General features: G+C 33.6%; 1 non-coding gene across 1 annotated transcript; it reads left to right on the forward strand.

The window, feature by feature from the left end:
• The first annotated feature begins 7699 nt into the window (after nucleotides 1-7699).
• On the forward strand, nucleotides 7700-7806 carry LOC112492437 (small nucleolar RNA R71). Its single transcript, XR_003056821.2, has one exon. It is a non-coding gene; the product is annotated as a small nucleolar RNA R71 (small nucleolar RNA).
• Nucleotides 7807-16568: the final 8762 nt, after the last annotated feature.

The raw sequence follows: 16568 nt of genomic DNA on the forward strand, positions 1-16568 counted from the left end.
AGAAATTCTCCTCCAAGAGCTCTCAAAGTCGTAGCCTTCTTCTCCAAGCAAGCCCACGTCTCTCTGCCTCCTCCAAGCTCTCCAATTGATCTTCTAAAAATCTAAAACTTTAAAACCCTAGAACCCTTAAGAGAATCTTAGAAACTCCCAAAATTTGGTTTGTTTCTATTTAAGCCTCCTAAAAGCTCTTAAATAACTCTCTAAATTTGTATATCTCCCTTCAATGTGGTGGGGGCTATATATATAGGACCTTGGGAATCTTTTTCTCCCTTTATTTTCAATGTGGGAGTCTTGGAAGATACATTTTTTAGGCCATGAAAAGGGTTGGACGAATTTCATGTGTAAAAAGGAAACTGTATATTACTTGCTCTCTACTACTTTCCTTTTATCTAATTCATCCTAAAAAATAATTAATTAGTCTAATTTACCCTTAATGAAGCATGTGACATGACATGTGCCTCATTAATGATAAATTAACCAATTATTGCCACTTGTTTTTATCTTGGCCCTCAAATTGCCTTGATTCCCTCTTTTGATCAATGGTGGAGATTTAACTAGAATATTCCTTTTTATAAATTCCGAACTTTAAATGATGATAACTCTTTGCTTGCACTTCGAAATCCAAAAATAACGAGACATTTGAAATCCTCAGATCGTGATGATTCACATGACATCCACTTCCACCATGAAATTCTCGATAGAATCTTTATGGAATCTTCAAGGTATCTTTTTGGAATCTTTTTAATGCTTAGTCCGTTCGAGATCAAATCTTGCTTCCCACCATAATTCGACCCAAGGAATCCATCTTTATGGTTGTTTTCTTAAAATTCTTCCTCTTTCACCTAGATTAAGAAAAATACATAAATAAGTATCTTTCCATAACAAATTAACACAAACTAACAAATATTAAGCTATAAATATGGCATAAAATCATCAATATTTTAGACCTAACAAATACCCCCAAACTTAAGATTTGCTAGTCCCTAGCAAAAAAAAGAATAAGAAAATGAAATTTTATTTAAAGAACATAAGATACTTTAATGAGGTGCCTCAAAGATTGTATAACATATGACTTTTCAAATGGTTTCAAAGTAATTATGTAACTCAATACCTTATATTCTATCCAACATATATGATACTTCCAATGTGTGTGTGTGGAAATCAATTTATACACTTAATTATCATGTGCTTGAATAAATTTACAAGAATTAGAGATTGATAATAACGTATGAACTACCATATGCTTGACTTAATTATCACTCTCCACTAATGTAGGTTAATGCACCACCTTAAATCATTAGGACTTCATGGTTTCTATTGTTAAGGGTAATGGATAAGGCTAAAGAAAGAAAAGGATAGGATATAATAAATCAAAGAAAGAAAGCTAAAATTAAATATCAATGAATAAATTACTGTAAAATTTGTTTCTTTATTAGAACTTCTTTTATTATTTTAACTTCAATTTCAATATCATTTTTCTCCTTTTTATTGTGCATATATTCTTCAAATCACACATATTCTTTCTTTATTTCTTTTTTTTTTCTTTTCTTTTCCACTAAACCCCCAAACTTATTTTTCTTCTTATTGCACATTCAAACCTCCAATTTACACAAAAATGCATACTAGAGCCAAATTCACCAAATACTTAACCTCCAAACTTTATTTTTTTTCCTTTTTTTTTTTTTTTTTCAACACTCAAACAAGCTCACAAGCATATATCAATTCAATTAAAGCTCTCTTTGTAGTATGTTCAAGGTAGGAAAAAGAAATTTAAGGCTCAAAAAGGGTAAGTAAATGTGCTTTAATGAAGAAAATGCTCTAATACATCTTTATGCGTCCTAAAGGCTCAAATAAGGTACTAGTGGAAGATAATGTATTAGGTTGGCTTGAAAGGCTCAAACTTAAACAAAGATGGCCTAAATCATGTTCTTAGTAATGCATTCACCTAGGATTTCGCCTCAAGCAATAATCAAGCAAGTTCTAGAGTTCAATTAATAATAAAGTACTCTAATTCATGCAAACCTCCTTCAAAACACAATCTAAATTATGCATTATTGATTATATGCTCAAAATTTATTGAAAGTAACAATATGTGAATATAAATTCAAGCATTTAAGCATACACAAAAACAAATCCACCATCTAAAAACCAATTTATTTTCAATCATAGTCTTATCATTGGCTCATTAAAGTACTTAAGAAAACACCACAAAAACAATTTTTTTTTTTTAATAATGAAGGAAAATAAAAACTAAAACTAACATTTTTGAAAACTTATAAAAACACTTAAATGGATAAGATTTAAAAGATGCAAAGCATGCTTTTCACCCCGAAACTTAAAATGAACAATGTCCTCATTGTGAAAAACATAAAATAAAGCAAAAGTAAATAAAAGGTAAGGAATACTCCCCTTTGAAGACATGGAATGTTCCTCGTAATGTGAAAAAAATTTGATGTACTCCAATGCATATTCAAGGTGGTTATACTCCAAAACCTAACTTTAGACTTGAAATTCTCAACATTCGTCTTTTGCTCTTTTACACCTAAACATCTTAAAACCTTGCAAAAACTCAAACAAAACACATCAAAACAACCTAAAAACAAGAAAACCACTAAAAACAACTAAAATAAATAGATAAATATAAGGTAAAGAAAGAAATTTGGGTTGCCTCCCAAGAGCGCTTGTTTAAAGTCATTAGCTTGACTCCTCTCTTTAACTTAATTAAGATCATCCAAGTAGAGGCTAGTCTCAAGCACTCCACCTTCATAATATGGCTTCAACCGCTGCCCATTCACCTTAAAACTTTCATGTCCCAGTTTGGTGATTTCAATTGCTCCACTTGGAAAAATTTGTACAATATCATATGGTCCACTCCATCTTGATCTTAATTTACCTGGAAACAATTTAAGTCTAGAGTTATAAAGAAGTACCTTTTGTCCAACATGAAAGTTCCTCTTTTTAATCATCTTGTCGTGCCATCTCTTTGTCTTTTCTTTGTAAATCTTTGCATTCTCGAAAGCATCCATCCTAAATTCTTCAAGTTCATCCAATTGCAATAGCCTATTCTTGCCCACAGCCTCTTGATCAAAATTGAGAAACTTGGTTGCCCAATATGCTTTATGCTCCAATTCCACGGGAAGATGACATTCCTTACCAAAAACCAGTTTATACGGAGAAGTACCAATGGGGGTCTTGTAGGCAGTCCGGTATGCCCAAAGTGCATCATCTAGCTTTAAGCTCCAATCCTTTCTTGAAGCATTGACCATCTTCTCCAAAATCCTCTTTATTTCCCTGTTTGAAATTTCTACTTGCCCACTAGTTTGTGGGTGGTAAGGAGTAGCAATTTTATGTCTAACACCATATTTAGCAAGAAGGGATTCAAATTGTTTGTTGCAAAAATGAGTGCCACCATCACTAATGATTGCTCGGGGTGTACCAAATCTAGTAAAAATGTATTTTTTAAAAAATTTCACTACAACTCGTGCATCATTAGTAGGTAGTGCACTAGCTTCAACCCATTTAGAAACATAATCCACAGCAACCAAAATATATTTATTACCACAAGAAGAAGGAAAAGGACCCATGAAATCAATACCCCAAACATCAAACAATTCTACCTCAAGGATATTCTTCAAAGGCATCTCATTCTTCCTTGATATGTTCCCGGTTCTTTGGCACCTATCACACCCTTGCCCATAAATATTAGTATCTTTAAACATAGATGGCCAATAAAATCCAGAATTTAAAATTTTTGCTATGGTTTTTCTAGTCCCAAAATGCCCCCCATACTCACTAGAATGACAACTTTTAATAATGGACATTGTCTCTTCTCTAGCAACACACCTCCTAATTATACCATCGGCACACTTCTTAAAAAGATAGGGGTCATCCCAAAAGTAATACCTACTTTCCTTAAGAAACTTATGCTTTTCATATGGTTTTTCCAAACTAGGCGGCATAACATTAGTAACCAAATAATTAACAATGTCAGCATACCAAGGTACATCAAACATACCATCAACCTTAAACACTTTCTCATCTGGAAAACACTCTTCTATATCTCTTTCTTCTTTTTCCTCACTCAATTCCAACCTAGACAAGTGATCAGCTACTAGGTTTTCTACTCCTTTTTTATCCAAAATTTCTAAGTCAAACTCTTGAAGTAACAAAACCCATCTAATTAACCTAGGTTTAGACTCTTTCTTACTCATGAGGTACTTAATTGCACTATGATCGGTATAGACAATGGTCTTAGAACCTAACAAATATGCTCTAAACTTATCAAAAGCAAAGACAATGGCAAGCATCTCTTTCTCAGTAGTAGCATAATTAAGTTGAGCATCATTCAAAGTTCTAGAAGCATAATAAATAACATGCAGTTTTTTATCTTTCCTTTGTCCCAAAACAGCTCCTATAGCATAATCACTAGCATCAAACATAATTTCAAAAGGTAGATTCCAATTAGGAGTACACATAATGGGAGCACATATTAATTTTTCTTTCAAAAGATTAAAAGCATGCATGCATTCATCATCAAAAACAAAGGGAACATCTTTATTCAACAAGTTACAAAGAGGTTTAGTTATCTTGGAAAAATCCTTAATAAATCTCCTCTAAAAGCCCGCATGCCCAAGAAAACTCCTAATACCTTTTATTGAAGTCGGTGGAGGCAATTTCTCTATAACTTCTATTTTAGCTTTATCTACCTCAATTCCCCTTTTAGAAACCTTATGACCTAAAACTATGCCCTCTTGAACCATAAAGTGACATTTTTCCCAATTAAGCACAAGATTCGTTTCTTTACACCTTAGAAGAACCCTAGATAAATTTTGCAAGCAAGAGGTAAAAGAATCACCAAATACACTAAAATCATCCATAAAGATTTCAATGATATCTTCTACCATATCCGAAAAGATGGAGATCATACACCTTTGAAAGGTTGCAGGTGCATTGCATAAACCAAAAGGCATCCTTCTATAGGCAAAAGTTCCATAAGGACAAGTAAAAGTAGTCTTTTCTTGATCATCAGGGGCAATAGCTATTTGATTGTAACCGCTATAACCATCTAGGAAATAATAATATTCCTTACCGGCTAACCTTTCTAACATTTGATCAATGAATGGCAAAGGAAAATGGTCTTTTCTAGTGGCCTTATTAAGCTTCCTATAATCAATACACACTCTCCACCCAGTAACTAACCTAGTAGGAATAAGCTCACTCTTATCATTCTCTTGCACAGTCATCCCATCTTTCTTAGGAACTACTTGAATAGGACTTACCCAATTACTATCCGAAATAGGATAGATAATCCCGGCATCTAAAAGCTTTAAAATCTCACCATGAACCACTTTCTTAAGATTAGGATTAAGCCTCCTTTGATGTTCTACAGTCGGTTTATGGTCTTCCTCCATAAGTATTTTGTGCATACAAATAGAGGGGCTAATACCCTTAATATCAGCTATAGTCCAACCTAGTGCAGTTTTTATGTTCTCTTAGAACTTCTAAAAGTTTGGCTTCTTGGTCCTCACTAAGGGCGAATGAAATTATTACCGGAAGGGTATTATTAAATCCTAGAAAAGCATATTTTAAATGACTAGGTAGTGGCTTCAAATCAATTATAGGTGGGTGCTCCACACTCGGCATCTTTCTAGGTCCACTCTCACCTAAATCCTCAAACTTTCCAACATAATCTACCTCACAGTGGGTGGCTATATCTATGATGTTACAATCTTGTTTTTCTTCTTCTGTACATAGTCCAAATAACTCACTCAATCCTAAGGGATCTAAATTACTTTCCTTTGCCATATCATTTACCAATTCATCACATGCATCAACAAGAAAGCAGCAAGAAATTTCATCAAGATTAGGAAATTTAACAACATTAGGGATTTGAAAACTTACCTCCTCATTGAGTACTCTAAGGGTTACTTGCCTTTGTTGTACATCAATTAGGGCACGTCTGGTTGCAAGAAATGGTCTTCTAAGAATGATTGGAATGTTGTCATCTTCCTCCATATCAAGTATCACAAAGTCTGCAGGGAATATGAACTTGTTTACTTTTACAAGTACATCCTCCAATATTCCCCTTGGCCTTTTTATGCTTCGATCTGCCATTTGAAGAGTCACTGTGGTAGGCTTCACATCTCCCACTCCAAGCTTCCTGTAAATGCTATATGGCATCAAATTAATGCTAGCACCTAAATCACAAAGAGCCATAAAATTATAATGTCCAATGTTACACGGGATATCAAAGCTTCCTGGATCTTTTAACTTGGGTGGAATCCTATGGTGTAACCTAGCACTACTCTCCTCACTCAAAGCTACTAACTCATAATTCTCCCACCTCCTCTTGTTTGACAATATCTCCTTCAAAAATTTAACATAGGAAGGCATTTGTTCTAAGGCATCTATGAAAGGGATATTTACATGCAATTGCTTAAATACATCAAGAAACTTTTTAAATTGATTATCTAACTTTGCATTCCTAAACCTAGATGGGAAAGGTGGATGTGGGGTTTTCTTGTAGGCTTGATTCTTCTCCTCATTTTCGTTGTGCTTGTCAATAGGTTTGGTTAGGTAAGGTGCTGGTTCAACTTTCTTTGATCCAGTTGGTGAGCTCTCGGCCTCTCTTACATGTGGTGGTATGTACTTTGTTGGTGGAGACTTCATGGCATCACTTAAACCTTCATCTTTTCTCCTATAAGCCTCATTATGCTCCACATTTGATTTTGAGTTGTCATGTGTGACCAAGTGTGATGTTGAGTCTATAGGGCTCTCTTCATCTTCATCATCAAGAATTACCATCCCTTTGTCACTTTCTTTAGGCCCAGCTACTTGCTTTCCACTTCTTAATGTAATGGCTTGAACCTGCTCCTTTGGGTTCTTCTCCGTTTGGCTTGGCAAAGTTCCTTGACTTCTTTGGAATTGAGTTGCTAATTGACCTATTTGGTTCTCCAAGCTTTTGATTGCAGCCATTTGGTTGTTGAACATTTGACTATGGTTTGTCAATTGTTGCTCAGTTCTCTGCATGAAAGAATTAGTATTATTAGATAACTCTTGCAAGGATTGTTCAAGTGAAGAAAATTGAGTTTGAGCTTGAGAAGAATTTTGATTTTGATGTGCAAGTTGCGGCTTTTGGTAGAATGGAGATTGGAATTGTTGTCTTTGAAACCCTGCACTTTGTCCTTGATTAGACCCTTGCTGGTTGTTGTTAGACCATGAAAAATTTGGGTGGTTCCTCCATCCTGGATTATATGTGTTAGAATATGGATTGTTTTGTTGCTTTTGGAAGTTCCCTACAAAATTAACATCATCAGAAGCAAAGGGATTTCCAACTTGGCAATCCACACTTTTATGATCATGAGCACCACATAAATCACAAAATAAAAAATTATTAGTAGATTGGATAGAATTCACCCCTATTTGACCAAATTGAGTGTTCAAGGTCTTCATGAATTGGGTTGCAAGTTGAGCTCCTAAGTTGTTAATATCAACGTCTTCCACGGCCTTTACTTGACTTCTTCCATTTAGTCTCCTCTCACTTGGATATTGGTAGTTATTATGGGCCATCTCTTCAATTAATTCAAATGCTTCTGATTGCCTCTTCTTCATTAAAGAACGTCCTGCAGCTGCATCTACCAATTGTTTGTTACCATAATCTAGACCATTATAGAAAATCTGTACTTGTATCCATGTTGGAAAACCATGGTGTGGGCATCTTCTTAATAGTTCCTTGAAGCGCTCCCATGCATCATACAAAGTCTCTTGGTCCCATTGACAAAAATTGTTTATATCACTTTTCAATTTTGTGGTCTTTGATGGAGGAAAAAATTTGTCTAGGAATTTTGCCTCCATAGCATCCCATGTAGTGATAGTACCTGCAGGTAAAGAATTTAACCACAGTTTTGCCTTGTCTCTAAGAGACCAAGGAAAAAGTCTTAATCGAAAAGCATCATCAGAAACACCATTTTGTTTAGACATATCACACAATTGAAGAAAACTAGAAATATGCATGTTTGGATCTTCATGAGGCAAACCACAAAATTGAACGTTATTAAGCAAAGAAGTAGTAGATGCTTCAATTTTAAAATTGTTTGCTTCAATGGGTGGTCTCCTTATGCAAGACAAATCACCAACTTTCTTGTGAGCAGCATACTTGCATATGGGCAAATTATCTTCTCTTTGGTTGGCCATTGCACCTTCTTGAGTTCCTTGGTCTATACGTACCCAAGTACCCCTTATGGCTTGTTTTCTAGGTGCTGGTTTATTTTCTAAGTCAACTTCCTCCTTGAACTCTTGATCACCACTATGACTCATACACAACACCTAATTCCTAAAAAGAGAGCAAGGAAAATAAATTAGAAAGAAAATTAGAAAATTGAACAAGAAAAAAAAAAAATTTTGTTAGAATTCTAATGTTGCTAACTAATCTAACAATTAAAATCAATTAGCAATAAAGAAAAACAAACTAACACTTAACTAAAAGATAAATGAAAATAACTCTAGGAAATAATGAACCAAACGAATTGAATGCAAAAAATTAAACCCTTTTGTGCAAGTATGCTTTTAAAGTAAACAATTATGCCAAACTAAAATTTCAACTAAAAGTAAGCTAAACCTAATCTTATTCCACCAAACAAATAAAAAATAATAATAAAATCCCTAAGTATGCTAGACTTGTAACCTAAGCACCAATAAATTAAAAACACGATTTTGGTTTCAAGTACCATAAAATAAGTATTAAAAATTCAAAGCAAGTTGGCCAAACAAGCAAAGAATTAAAACCCTAGCATGCAACACTAAAACCAAAATTAAGAAACAAACATAAAAATTTAAAATAAGAAAACAATGATCGAAGTACTACTAAACCCAATCCGAATTAATATTAATACCTTAATCCCCGGCAACGGCGCCAAAAACTTGATGTGTAAAATCAACTCGCAAGTGCACGAATCGTTTTCAAGTAATAAAGTGGAAAAATAGGGTTGTCGTACCCAAGGGATTAAGTATTAAGTACCAAAGATAATTAGGTTTTGATAATATTTGAACTAAAATTTAAGATGGCAATTGAAAACTAAATAAACTAAATTAAACAAAAGCAATCAATTAAAATTAGATCAATTTCAAGTAAGAGAGAATTGAATAATTATGAATACTAGGTCATTTGATTTCACCACTAACTATTCCAATTTAATTACTTAAATATATAAATTTAATTAACTAGTAATTTTGTTAACCACACTTAATCACAAAATTAATCAAAAGTAGTTTCCACTCACAATTGATAATATTCACATAACCTAATTTATTCATTCCGGCCTATAAATTAAATCATGCAAATTCATCAAGCATAGATTAAGCAAATAATATGGCATGAGACATAACTATTTTCCAATCAATTATGCATTCATGTAAATCATTGGAAATCCATAATATTATCCTTTTCCAAGCTCAAATATGATTAAAATCATTCATTCCTTCCGGCCTATGAAAGCATTAAGTATGCCAATGATTTATTAACAAAACATATTACTAATTAAATAAAACTCAACATATATTAAAATAATTAAACCTTCATAGTTAGGGCTACATCATCGCCCTAGCTATGAAAATTAGTTCATGGTAAAAATAATTTCAACATCCATAATTATTAAAAATAATAAGATTCACAATTAAAGAGAAAGGAAAAGAGAATAAAAACTATTGAAAAAATTCTCCTCCAAGAGCTCTCAAAGTCGTAGCCTTCTTCTCCAAGCAAGCCCACGTCTCTCTGCCTCCTCCAAGCTCTCCAATTGATCTTCTAAAACTCTAAAACTTTAAAACCCTAGAACCCTTAAGAGAATCTTAGAAACTCCCAAAATTTGGTTTGTTTCTATTTAAGCCTCCTAAAAGCTCTTAAATAACTCTCTAAATTTGTATATCTCCCTTCAATGTGGTGGGGGCTATATATATAGGACCTTGGGAATCTTTTTCTCCCTTTATTTTCAATGTGGGAGTCTTGGAAGATACCTTTTTTAGGCCATGAAAAGGGTTGGACGAATTTCATGTGTAAAAAGGAAACTGTATATTACTTGCTCTCTACTACTTTCCTTTTATCTAATTCATCCTAAAAAATAGTTAATTAGTCTAATTTACCCTTAATGAAGCATGTGACATGACATGTGCCTCATTAATGATAAATTAACCAATTATTGCCACTTGTTTTTATCTTGGCCCTCAAATTGCCTTGATTCCCTCTTTTGATCAATGGTGGAGATTTAACTAGAATATTCCTTTTTATAAATTCCGAACTTTAAATGATGATAACTCTTTGCTTGCACTTCGAAATCCAAAAATAACGAGACATTTGAAATCCTCAGATCGTGATGATTCACATGACATCCACTTCCACCATGAAATTCTCGATAGAATCTTTATGGAATCTTCAAGGTATCTTTTTGGAATCTTTTTAATGCTTAGTCCGTTCGAGATCAAATCTTGCTTCCCACCATAATTCGACCCAAGGAATCCATCTTTATGGTTGTTTTCTTAAAATTCTTCCTCTTTCACCTAGATTAAGAAAAATACATAAATAAGTATCTTTCCATAACAAATTAACACAAACTAACAAATATTAAGCTATAAATATGGCATAAAATCATCAATATTTTAGACCTAACAACAGCCTTTGGTGAGCTTCGGACAAAACTGAGCCAGGGGGAGAGACGGGTCAATTTAATCCTGCTCAAGTGGGATTGATTCACTGTAAAGGCCAAACTATCCCATTCTCAAAATGTTGCTACCAAACATAGGACAGGAACATAGTCCTGTCCTGACTGGTCCAATCCAGTAAAACAAATAACCCCTGAAGGTTTAGCTAGGTGGCAGAATCGCTGATAGGCAGAAATTGCCTAATTTGGGCCGGAATCCCATTTTTTGGTTTTATTTTTTATTCTTATAATTTATATTTAATTAAAAACTTTTTTTCTTTGGTAATTAAATATTATATATTATATAACCATAATTTGAAATGGAAAAAAATCATAATAATGCTTAATTTTTATTTTAAATTAAATTAATTAGTAGAAAGAGTTGCTAAAAATATTAAAAATATTAAAAAGAAGAAAATATAAAAAGAATATTTTGCAATGTTACTTATTTTATACACCATGTTACTAATTTATTGATATGTTACACAATTTATAAACAATATTACCACTTCAACACTACCCATTTATAGACCATGTTACTAACCTAATGGACATTTTACACAATTTTGGACAATATTACCACTTTAGAAATGTTATTCATTTTATGAACCACGTTGTTAATTTATGGATATATTACACAATTATGAACATGTTACCAAATTATGGAATATTACTTATTTTTGGAACCATGTTCTCATCTATGGATATGTTTTACATTTATGAGCGAATTTACCTCTTTATTGAATGTTATTTATTTTTGGAACCATGTTATTCATCTATAAATATGTTATACAATCTATGGACATTGTTACCACTTTATGAAATGTTACTCATTTTTTTAGCTATGCTACTAATTACCTAGCGATATGTTACATAATTTATGAACAATGTTATCATTTACCATGTTACTAACTTATGGAACTGTTGCAAAATTAGGTACATGTTACAGCTTTCAAGAACGTTACTAGTTTGTAGACCATGTTATCTATGGACATCTATGGACAAAGTTCACACTTTATAAAATGATAATTTTTGAATCCATGTTATTCACCTATAGACCTGTTACACAATTTATGGGTAGCATTATCATTTTATGTAATGAATGGACCATCATTCATTTTATGGACTACGATACTCACCTATAAATATATTATACAATTTATGGACTAATAGGCCTTGCCTCGAAAACTCTCAATAGTCTCAGGTGGCCTAGTCTAAGGAAGTTCCACTGAGTAATCATATAGAAACTCCAATGGAACGTCACTTGAAGCGTGGACAACTAAACTCTTGCAATGTAAAGTAATACCTCAATATATATAGATAGAGCCATAACAACATGTAAATTCCTAACTATGATCAATAATTACAGTCTGTTAGATTATAGATTATAACCCTACATACATATTAAAGTTATTATTGTGTCCGTAATTTATATCAAAGAATTTTAAGAGTTTCTATATTTAAGTTATTCAATTAATGCAAATAAGTCTAAATAAAAATAACGATAAATAAGAAAAAGATAAATACTACTACCGTAGAAATACATAAATTGTCAAGTGATGTACGAGGTAAATTGTCCAATAATTGTCTAAACCTAAGGGAATAAATTATAAAAAAATAAAATATGAGATAAAAATATCTTGATGAGTGACATGGTACAATAAAAAAACAATAATTTGTTATTGTAAATCATTCTCTAAAAATCTTGCAATCTATTCTTTTGAAAACTTTTCATTTTAAAACCATTTCATAAAGGGAAAATTTCAACTGCATTCCCTGAGGTTTACCACAATTCAATTTTGATTCCCTAACTTTCATACATTACAATTTCGGCTCCTACCATTAGTTACACATTGTTATTAACAGATTAAAGGGTAAATTCACTTTTTTTGCATATGTTTTATCTTTGATTAACATGTCTTGTTCGTAAACCTTAAGGAGTAAGCCATACCATATCTGAAGCACACCACGAACGGAGAACTCCATCTATTTGGCTCTAAATTTCCTTCCATGAGTGGGTAGAAGAAGAAGTGGGTAGATCTAGGTTGTAGAAGAAGTGCAAATTAGTGGAGTTTGTTGAAGAATTTCAAGTGGGTCAAAGAGGTGGCTTAAATCCATGGACAATTAAGTCTCAGGTTTCTCTTTTTCTTAGTTTTTTTCTTCATTTACTCCACATTTGATTATTTTAAGGAAGCTTGGGAATTTTTCAATTTTTCATTATTATTATTATTATTATTATTATTGCATCTGTAAGCACTTTTTTGAGTTTGGGTTTTTGAAATTTGAAACAAACTAAAGCCATTAATCGAAATCTTTTTTTGATTCAAAATACCCATCTTTTAATTCAAGCAAAATGTATCTTTAAAAATTGATTTAGCTTCTTTAAGTTTGATTTATCTTTTTGAGCATTTTTTACTAAAATTTTGATGAAATTCAGATAACTTTGTTCCATCTTGTTAGAGGTGTAAATAGTTTGGACTTTAGTGATGCGAACAAATTGGAACTGAAGGAATGAGGGCAAGGTTAATAAAAAGAAAACAAGGTATGAAGGATTGAAATTGATTTGGAGTGAAAGTGTATCTTGGCTTTGATGTAATAAGCTGTTGAAAATTTGTAACAAGGCCGGTTTTAGTGTTCTGTTGGTTTCAAATGGAAACTAAGGTATATTTCTCCAAAATTCAATATATTCATTCATTGAACCGTAATACATATTTATAGCATACATAATAGGTGTGAATGCACACCATGACCGGTTTTAAGGACCAATACAAACAAGTCCTTCATGGTGAAGCAAAACCACATGTGTAAAGTAACTTTGCCACATGCATCATGGTTGGTTGACAAGTGTTGCTGCCTCATTAGTTGCTTCATGGTGAAGTAGTCCTCATGCATGATGACACATGTCCTTCCATGCATTGGTTGAGAGAAAGGCTAAATGGTGAAGCTCCATGTCACCAAGTAGCTTACATGTCACCATCTTTGTCACCAAGGTGCTTTCCATGTCATGTAGGTGCTTGGTTTTTCTTAAACCCTAATTTGGCTAGTATACTTTAAACAACATATTTTGGTGTCTTTGTGCACCAACTTATCTAGCCTAGATTACACAATTTGTTGGAATTAAAATACAAACCATATAGGAAACAAACTAGTTTAATGATTTCGGCCAAGGTATTTCAGCTTTTACCTTGCCTTGGTCTCGGTTTTGCATGTTTCATGGCTAACACTTGCCATGATTCTCTAACAGGAACAAGGCATGTTTGAAGCTAAAAGGGTCAGTTTTTTTTTCTCTTAGCTTGTTTCTACTTCTCCTTAGTATTTGATGTGCAAAATCAACTCGTAAGTGCACGAATCTTTTTCAAGTAATAAAATGGAAAAATAGGGTTGTCGTACCCAAGGGATTAGATTTTGGAAATATTTGAACTAGCAATTAAGATGGCAATTGAAAATTAAATAAACTAAATTAAACAAAAACAAGAAATTAAAATTAGATCAATTTCAAGTAAAAGAGTGAGTTTAATAACTTTTTCAACCTTTGTTTGTGAAGTTCAAATTCGACTTATGAATAGGTTATTCCGCACCCTATTGTGGCATCTTCACTATACCAAGGTTCTTACCTCAAATATAGGTAATGGGTCGAGGTCTTCCATTAATAACTTGTAATTAGATGGTCCTAATTCAATTTTTGTTACGGGTTTAGAGGCAGGTCGCTCTAGGTTCATATCACAACCAGCCTTGCTTTGTGTTTGTTCAAGGTGCCATTAAGGTTTAGTTTGGTTCTAAAAACCCATGTAACACCTATCACATATCCTTTTTTTGGTCTCGACACCAAACTCCAAGTTTTGTTCTTGTCAATCATGTGAAGCTCCTCCTCCATTGCAACTTGCCATTCTTTGTGTTGTGAAGCGTCACTGTATGTTGTAGGATCAGGTGTTGCCATCCTTGCACTTGCATAAAGTTCTTCAATTGATTTTGTGCCTCTCTTTCCCACATAATCTTCATTGGCCGGGTCATCATCATCTTCATCATTATTTTCAACATCAAAATCACTTTGATCGGTGGAAGGAGTTCTTGATTGAATATAAGTGTTTGCTTCCACTTTATGCTCCTTCCAACTCCAATATGAGTTCTCATCTATTATAATATCTCGAGAGACAACAACCTGCATCAAAGATACATCAAAGTTTGGTTCTTTTGGAGTCATGGACATGCATGTAACAAATACTTCCAAAGACTTTTAAATGAGCAATTGGATGCAATTGCCTTACTTGGAAGTCGGTTTAGGAGCTTTACACTTGTATTAGCTGCTTCGGCCCAAAATTTCTTTGGCAAGCACTTCTCAAGCAGCAAGCATCTTGACAACTCCATGATTATTCTATTCTTCCTTTCACTCACTCCATTTTGTTATGGTGTGTATGGAGTGGTAAATTGATATATGATGCCATTTGTCTTGCAAATATCTTGGAAAGTTTTGGATATGTGCTCTCCACCATTGTTGGTTCTAATTACATTGATGGCTGTTTGTGCTTGATTTTCAACAAGTGTCTTGAACTCTTCAAATGTGGCTGCAGCTTCTGACAAAAGTTTGAGGAAGTAGATCCAGCATTTCCTTGAATAATCATTGATAAATATGATAAAATACTTCCTCCCAACATGTGTTACTTCATTCATAGGTCCACACAAATCCGAATGCACCAATTGTAATTTTTCCTTTGCCTTGCCGATTGTGTCAAAGGAAATGGTTGTCTTTTGATTTTGTCAAGTTGACATGTTTGGAAAACAGCATCATCTCCCAGGATTTGTGGTAAGTTCTCAACAATTTGTTGAGTATGCATCTACTTCATGGTGGCATAGTTGTAGTGGCCGAACCTTCTATGCCATAGCTTTGATTCTTCATGGATTTTGGTATTCATAACCATTTGATTTTGTTGATTAAAATTAATTACAAGGCTATTATCTTTCATATGGACAAGTAATACAATTTTTTCATCCTTAGATATTTCACAACATTTATCTAAGAACTTCAAAGTATATCCTTTTTTCATAAGTTGAGGCACACTAAGTAAATTTTAGGACAGATTTGGTACAAATAAAACATTAGTAATTTGAATTGTACCTTTTGGTGTTTTAATGACCAAATCTCCTTTTCCTTGTGCCTCCATGATTTGTCCATTTGCTACCCTGATTTTTGTTGCAATTCTTGGATTGAACTTGACAAACAAGTCCCGGTTGTTGCACATGTGATTTGTGCACCCGCTATCCAAGTTCCATGAGTCTTCAATTGAGCTTGCAAGGTTGCAAGTTGCTGTGAAGGTATGTGCATGCTCACCACTTGCCTCTTCGGGTTCATGAGCATGTCTAGCTTCTTGCCTTTGGTTCCTTTGCCTGCAAACTCTTTCCATGTGACCGAATTGCTTGCAAATTTTGCATTGAGCAGTTGGTCTCCACCAGCATATCTTTGCCATGTGTCCTTGCTTTTTGCAAATTATGCAAGGACCATATCTCATCTTTTTCTCTCTTTGGTTTGTTGTTTCCTTGCCTCTATTTTGCCTTTGGAAAGGCCTTGGTTGCTGGATTGATTTTTACCTTTGTTATTTGCTACAAGGGCTGCTTCACCTGAGCTTGATTCACCTTGTAGCCGAAGACTCCTCCTTTGTTCCGTGGCTTGCAAGGCATTGATCAATTCAGCAACTGTGAGTTGTGTAAGGTCTCTTGTCTCCTCCAAAGTTAAGATCTTTACTTCATACTTCTCTGGAAGGCATAAAAGGATCTTTTCAACAATCCTTTGATCTGGTAAAAACTCACCATGCAACTGGATTTGGTTGACAATCTTCATAAGTTTGTTGGAAAACTCCTTCACGGTTTCATGCTCCAACATCTTCA

Source organism: Ziziphus jujuba, chromosome 2 (assembly GCF_031755915.1).
Source record: "Ziziphus jujuba cultivar Dongzao chromosome 2, ASM3175591v1".
Taxonomy (NCBI): Eukaryota; Viridiplantae; Streptophyta; class Magnoliopsida; order Rosales; family Rhamnaceae; genus Ziziphus; species Ziziphus jujuba.